General features: G+C 48.9%; 1 long non-coding RNA gene across 1 annotated transcript; it reads left to right on the top strand.

The window, feature by feature from the left end:
• Positions 1–2161: 2161 nt before the first annotated feature.
• On the top strand, positions 2162–7203 carry LOC138684562 (uncharacterized). The gene is made up of 4 exons (XR_011323811.1): positions 2162–2253; positions 3286–3868; positions 4089–4287; positions 6719–7203. It is a non-coding gene; the product is annotated as an uncharacterized lncRNA (long non-coding RNA).
• Positions 7204–7919: the final 716 nt, after the last annotated feature.

Below are 7919 nucleotides of genomic sequence, written 5' to 3'. Positions count from 1 at the left end.
TGAATAAAAAAATTTCACTTGCCTGTGAATTTTTCATGTTACATGTACTTAGAAAATCTAATCTGGGAGGTTCATTACTAGAACAGTTTTATTACTTCTGCTACTGTATCATTATCAGACAGGCAAGATCCTGAATTTGAGACGTTTGTTGGTTTGGCGGGGTTTTTTTCATTTTGTAGCACACAGAACGAATAGATGGAGGAGTCCTCTTCACAGTCACACATGAAGAATGCAAATAGTTATTTCTAGCCAAGTGCCACACTCCCACATTACGTTATTCTACATGGGTCTTTCATTCCTGTAACTGTTGTGAGGTGAATTGTTAATATTTGATTATCAACAGTGATGTCACTAGGCAAATGTAACTGTAGCAGAGGGATCGGCCCAAAGTCAAAACCAAAGTTTACAAGGATTGAGATGAAAGAAATCGATATAAATAACGAGAGGGCAGTGCTACAAGGCTCTGCAGTGGTGGACTTGCTAACCCTAAACCCTTCCACCTGAATTCTAACAAGTAAATCAAAGCGCTCGTATCTGGATCAAGGCATTTTCCAGCTTTGCTTTAGTGACAGGGGAATGGGCATTACCCAGAAGCTGCAGGGTGATGTTCAGAGGCGGCTAACAAACCACCAGCTCAGCTTTTCTTTTCCACAGGGCAAGCACTCTAAATGCTCCTCCTCCCCTTAACTTGCTGAAACTTGCAGCTGTGATTCACAACCTGACCAACAGTGATAGATAACAAACCACTGACCTTGAGGGCGGCTTTGTGTGTCAGCCTTCTTATTGCGTTGAGTCACCGCACTCCTCGTGTGTGTTATTTTAAGTAGCACATTTATCAGCCAGTACCAAACAGAGTATGTGGCCATGTGTATTTTATTAGTGGGTTTTGAGTATTTAAAAAAAAAAAAATCCGAAAAAAATCCACTTTATTTCAAAAAAGGCTTGAAGGGTCTGACACACTTTAAAAATCTCCTTGTTTTCAGTTACAACATAAGGAATCTATATGGATGATAATATGTTTGCATTTGTAGCTTTTCCAAACTTTTTTTTTTTCCCCCTCCCAGCACACTGCAGTATAGCAATGTCAGAAATATACCATTCCCCATAACAGGACACATCTGTGGTGAATCTGCACAGAAGCAATTAATTTCCTTGTGGTATTTTTACACTGGGGGCTTAATGCAAGTCCCCATTATACAAACAAAAAGCTCTAGACAGCTCCTGCTGCCTGATAAAAAAAAAAAATAAAAAAATAAAATAAATCAGATTGAGAAGGGCTGTTTGGCCTAGGACTGCTACAGGCAATGACTTGTAATGAGGCATCCCAACACTAATTATGAAGCTTATTAAAGAGAATTGTCTAAGTTGTACTAAAGTGCATGCTATAATCACGTTAAGGGAGACATGCATACTGAATTGGGGTCCTCCAGTTTCTTCCCTTAGAGAAGTGGACCCACTATTTAATGAAGCCAATTTGGGTCTCCGTTTATAGCAGCAATATTATTGTGCTTGGCAGACTGGTCAAGATGAATTTGATGGAGAGGCAGGTGAGAATCCCAGCAGCTTGGTGATAATTCACACATCGTAGCCTTCACAACCAACTAACATCTGCGGGCAAGTGGGCCAAGAAACTGTCAAAAACAAATACCTCCAATCCAGGATTTTATTATTAAACTTCTCCCAAATCTTCGCTAAGGTTGAAAAAGCAATATTTCAGTGTACTGTTTCAGGAAAGGGGGAAAAAAAAAAAAAAAAGATTAATAAAGATGTTAGGAGGCTGAACTGCTGTGAGATTTGTTTAATTATTCCCCACAGTACTGCCCCAGCAATCTGCTGACATTTAGCCCCGACCTTGCAAATCCTCAGTAAATATTAATATATCAACTCAAACAGGGACCGTTGTTTTATTGGTTCACGGAGCTCAGAGAGATTCGCCACAGCAGTGAAAAATAATGTGCAGAACTGAGGAAGAACGGCTCCTTTGATATCACCTTCTGCTGCACACATGTGCTGGGAGCATCAACAAAATGGAAATTCTGTTACTTTGCCACAGCTGTAGAGTGACACTTCAGATGCCTTTGCTTCTCTTTGTACAGCCTGCTGGAATAATCCCAAAACCACAGTGGCAAGAGATTAGAAAACACACACACGCACGTGCGCGCACATACACACACACACACACAGAGGAAGAGAGAGAGAGAAAGAGAGAGAGATCACATTTTATTATCTGACACAGTGGATATTTTAATAATGGTAAGCTCCCATCTTAAAACCTAATAAGCTTTGCCCAGAACAATAAGTGCACTACTAAGAGCCAAGGAGAGCTCAGCGCAATCTACTGGAATCTGTTTACTACGGTGACTTTGCTGTTTGCCTCTGTGAGCGCCACATAAACTTCTTTTTTCTCCAAACAGTTGCCCCTATTGACTGCTTCCTAATGTATTTTATGTGACTACCAGTCCTCACAAATGCTGACAAAATACCCCCGATTTATTTTCTCCCTTTTATTTGCTTGCCTCAAATGTAAATGTACATTATTAAAATATCTTCTCATAACTACACTGCCATTACTAATAGACGAGTGTTTGATGTGGGTCAATACTGCATCCAAAATTCTTGGGTTTAGGGGAAAGGGCTGCTGTGCAACATTTGGCATTCAGATGTATTGAGCTGCAGAGTTAATGCGTGATTAATTTTATTCATAAAAATGTTAATCACTTCATTGTGAGATCTTTTTAACATTCTGTGCACCGAACACCTTTTAACTTCTTTTTCGCACAAGCTCACAAATGTATTTAATATTTTCAAACATTCTGTTATTACCAATAACACTGGTAATTAAACATACATTTAAAATGTAATAAAAAGCTGGCAAGTAACGGCACAGCACTGAACACAAATGGAAGCCCGTTGCCCGCTGCCTCTCCCGTGCCCCCTCCCCCTTGGCAGCAACTGACCAGTTTCTTTAATGCGCACTTGTTTGCAGAGTCCCGGAGGCATTTTTTTTTCCTCCAGCGTGCTTCAACCCTCGTTGACGCAGCCGAATCTCATGAAAATAATGCAGTCCCGTAGCATGCTATAGATGATGCTAAAAATACTTCTGTTCTCAGGGAGGGGAGGATCAGAGCATTGGGCACATCACGGCAGGTTGGGGGCTCCGGGGGGTTTGTTTTGGGTTGGGATGGGGGTCTTTTTTTTTTTGAGACAAGCACTCGAGCCTCATCCGAGAGTGGTGTCAGGCATCGGTGGGTGTGCCGGCTGCACTCACTGACTTCTTGTTTCCAGCTGGGCAAGGCTATTGTGAGCGTATTCAGCCAATGCACTCATGAAACTGGATAAATGGATTAGTGGATCAGAGACACCATCGGCATCTTCAAAAGGAAAACAGCAGCCTGCAAAAAGACTGACATTTGTGTACTGGGGCAGAGGGTGTGTGAATGCTCTGCCTCCTCCAAAGGGACAAGACAGTGATAAACTTTCCACACTGACCACCTCACTTTGTGCTACAATTGACCAACAAAATAAATGGATTGCTTCATTGTTTTTGAACCGTAGGCAGCGCAGGGAAAGCGCTACTTGTGCAGCAACAAAGGACAATGTATTGTGTGGGGCCAACAGCTCAAAATAAAACCTTTAATTATCTACGGGTCAGCCATAAATCTGGAATAAAAATAAATGTTACTTTTTAAACTCGCCTTTAATTCTGCACGGAGTTTACACCGGCGCTTTCTATTCTCTCAGGAGAGGCACTACCAGGACTTGGTGTGTGCCCCGCGTTTGCATTTTTGCATTAGCTCGACTCCCGAGGAACACGCTGGGAAACAAGTTTGCCTATCAGACATGAAGGATGTCTGTAATGCTAATTAAAGTAAGTAAAAACAGATAAAAGGTGTATTTTTTTCCACTTTTTTTACAAACGCCCATGCACGTATTCTCTTCACATGCACAAAAGAGAAGCCAAAACTAATATTAATAACGGTGACGGGACTTGAGTAAATTAATTCCTCACAGAAGTACATTGTTTAGTTTTAAGAGCTCATATTTTCGAAGTCTTAAATTTTGAATACCTATTTCTATGGGGTTTTCAGCCTCCTGGTACTTCCAGCGATTCCTGTCCACATGGCTGGTTTTACGGGCAAGCTATGAACGGCACTGCATGGGGGCACCGCACAATGGGGAACACCAACCTCGCCAGGAGCCGTTCCTGCAACTTTTCACTGCAAAAACACGCCACGCGGGCCACGTTTATTACATGTTCCAGCGTTTTACTTGATTTGTTAGTCCCAGGTAAGATTTACTGCTGAAACGTAAAACTTGGCAGCTCGGAGCCGGGAATCAGGCCCCACGTCCCTCCTCACCGCAGCCCCTATGGAGCCGGCGGCGGCCGCAGGCCCTTCCCAGCAGAAGGGGGGGACCGGCGGTCCCTCATGGCTGCCTCCCGCTTCCCACAGGCAGGCTGCGACCTGCCCCAGCCGGTTTACAACCGCGGCCGCCCGACCCATGGCGGGTTTCGGGGCCTGGCGGGGTCTCCCCTCCCTCCGTCTGCCGGCAGGCCTGAAGGGAGGCGGGCAGCGTTGGACGCGGGGCTCGGACGCCAGGCGGTGGTCGCCTCAGCCCCGAAACCGAGCCCTGGGGCAAGGGGGAAGGAGGATGAGCAGCGGGGCCCATGTTTTGAGGCTCCATTTCGCAGGGCGCTTCTTCCTCGTCGGCCCTTCCCCTGCGCTGCTTGCGTGCCTCCCGCCAGCCCCGGGGCCATTCTTTACGCCTCGCCTTTTCAGGGCATTTGGGAATTTAAAAAAAAAAATTTAAAAAAAAACCCCAAAAATTATAAAAATCCCCTGACGACACTGGAACTAGCCAGGCGACGGAGACTTCCTTTAACACCTTCCCTCCCCAGCCGGCCTCCGCCATGACGCCCTGGGGCGAGCTGGGCCCTGTAGGCCAGACGGGGCCCAGCCTGGGTCAGCTTCAGCCCCTTCCCCCTCAGACCCCTTCCCCATCTTGGGGATGCCCACCCGCCACGGCGGGCACTGGGCAGCCCGCCTCACCTCTGAGGCGAGGCATCCCCAGCCACCACGGCCCTTTCCCGCCTCAGCCCAACCGAGGGTGTCGGGGAAGGAGGCAAGGCCGCGGCGGACCCTTCCCCAAGGAGCGGGGCTGGCCGGGGTGGGGAAGCCGCCTGGTTCTTTCAACACGTTTAACGCGGGGCCGGTGGCCGGTAGCGGCGAGGAGCCATCTCCTCCTGCCGTGTGTCCCCCCCAACCCCGGCCTCCCCGCCCCCGCCGCTCTGCGCTCTTTGTAATAGTCTCATCTACAAGGACGATTGAAACTTTATAGCGCATGATTCATAGAGCGGGGCTGCGCTCGGAGCCGCGGTGCATATTACATTAATCAGTGTCAGGCCACTAAAACAGAGATATGAATATGAATTCTCCATATTGCAGGGGAGATAAATGCGCTTGTGAATAATTGATCGGCGCCCATGAAAAAAAAAAAAAAAAAAAAGGATGGGGTTGGGGGGTGGTTGGGGCGGGGGGTCGAGAGGAAAACACGGTCACACAATGAAAGTTACGGGGAGATGTAAGGAGCCCCACCATGGGGGCTGCTGCGGGACCCGGCGGCGGCGGAGGGGGGGTACAACTGTACAAGTTGGGGAGGCAGCGCGTCAAAAACTCAACCGGAGCAGCAAAAAGGGATGACGGGAAGGAGAGCGATCACGGGAACCAGCCGCTTTAAGCACATGCACCGTCCTAATTTTCTCTTTCCCTTTCTCCTGGCTTGTTTGTGGGTTGTTTTTTTGGTTTTTCTTTTTTTCCCCCGGTTAAAAATAGACTTCTTTTTCAGAATAAAATAGAAAAAGAATAAAAAAATGAGGCACGCATACCAATGAGCACGTTTCATAACTACGTCCCTGTGACAAAGCCAAATCCCCGTAAAGCTGCCGTTTGCTTTTAGTGCGTTCTGGCAACTGCTAGTTTCGGAGTTCGCTGAACTCGAGATTATATCAACTTTTCAGTGTGCTTTCTTCACAGATTTCTGCCATTCTTCTGTTAATGCTAAGTAAATAATAACTGAAACAAGACAGGGAGACAATTTTTACTGGAGGAGGATGGAGGATTATGCAAACACGTTTGAAAAATGTTTTCTGCCACCCTCTTAAAGAGCACGAAAATGTATCTTGGTGCTCGGTTGTTGTTCTAAAAGAAGTATTGCTCCATGTAGCTCCCATCTGATTCTATGTAAATTTTCCTATTGACTTTATTTATCAGATTCTGGTACCGTCATCGCTTTAAAAAAAAAAAGAAAAATGTAGGAAACTAGGACTTTCCAATTTACTCTTATCAGCTCGAAGCATTCCCAATTAAGGCGAATCGTTTAGCTTAAGCTTCTCCTTTATTATTCTCCCTGCGCTCTGGTATTTGCTGGTCTACATCTGCCAGGGTGGATCTCGATGAAAACGGAAAATATGACAGAAAAAACTACAAATTATTTTCCTGCCAGGGTGACGTCAACGATCATTCCTCGCACGTGACAAGCGAAACCTAGGGAATGTGGAGCAACCCCCCCCCCTTCCCAAAACCGGCGTGGGGGGTTCCCGGCGGAATGGGGGGGGGGCGGTGTGTGCCCCACTCCGCTCCACGGTCCCGCAGCGTGGGTGTGCCACCTCCGAGGGCTCCCTGCGGTAATTAAACAAACGCAATTACCTCTCCTCCTCCAGGTGACACCTAGGCTAAAGGCAGCAGCCCCCGGGGACCGCCGGGCCGCTTTAGGCACGCACCCACGCGAGAGTTTTTCTCACTTGACCAACACGGACGTTTCTCAGCTCGGCGCTGCAGCTGCCCTCACTACTTTTCGGCATTCCCTTTTCTAAGGTGGGGGGGGGATTGGGGGGGGAAAAAGCCGCTTATTCTCCCGTCCAGAAACTTTGGAAGCGGCTCAAGCACCCTCCGTCCGAGCACGCAGCCCACGGACCCCGGGAGGGTTGGAAAAATCAAACAAGCAGATGGGGAAAAAAAAAAGAAAAAAAAAAAAAAACAAGTTCTGCAGCAGAGTCTGCTCTCGAGATGCTGAGGCTTCCAAAGGCGGAAAACTGCCAAGCAGATAACTATTGGGAATTATCACTCTCCGGAGGATAATCAAAACTGGAAGCACACTCCGGAGGATGTTGCCGGCTTTCTGGGTGGATTAAAGGCGGGCAGCCTCCCCCCCGCTTCCCTTCCCTGCCGAGCCGAGCGGAGCCGAGCGGTTCCGAACGGAGCCGAGCCGAGCCGAGCCGAGCCGAGCGGTTCCGAACGGAGCCGAGCCGAGGGGGCCGGGCACCTCCGGCTGCCGCCGCCGGGCGAGGGGACGGCGCCGCCCGCAGCCCACAGAGGGCGCTGCGAGCCTGCCCAAAGCCCAGCCCGCTCGGAACCGCTCGGCTGCGCTCGGAACCGCTCGGCTCCGAACGGAGCCGAGCGGTTCCGAGCGGAGCCGAGCGGTTCCGAGCGGGCGCAGACCCCCGCAGGCACCGAGACCCCCGCTCACGCTCCTTCGCTCTCCGCAATTAAAAATCCCCTCTCCTCCCCAGCCAATTTGGCACCTTCGCTCCGCCTCGCAGAGCATCGCTGAGCCCTTCCTACGCGCCATCTCCCCTCATGGAAGGGAGACGGGGGGGGGGGGGTGGTCGACGGGTTGCTCGGGGCCGGCTGTGCCGCCAGCGAGGAATTTGGGAACCGGGGCTGAGGGAGGGGGCGAGGGGCAGCAGCTACTTTTTTTTGTGAATTGGTAGGAGAGAGAAAGCAATTCCGTCAGGTTTACACCAGCGCTGACCTGACGCGCCGTTCGGCGTTACAGGCGTGAAGTCTTTTTTCTCTCCCCCCCCCCTTATTATTATTTTTTTTCCAAAACCTCTTCCCTCTCCCTCGTCCTCCCTGCAAGCC

This window comes from Haliaeetus albicilla, chromosome 3 (genome assembly GCF_947461875.1).
Source record: "Haliaeetus albicilla chromosome 3, bHalAlb1.1, whole genome shotgun sequence".
Lineage (NCBI taxonomy): Eukaryota > Metazoa > Chordata > Aves > Accipitriformes > Accipitridae > Haliaeetus > Haliaeetus albicilla.
This window is presented reverse-complemented; position numbering and strand designations above follow the sequence as displayed.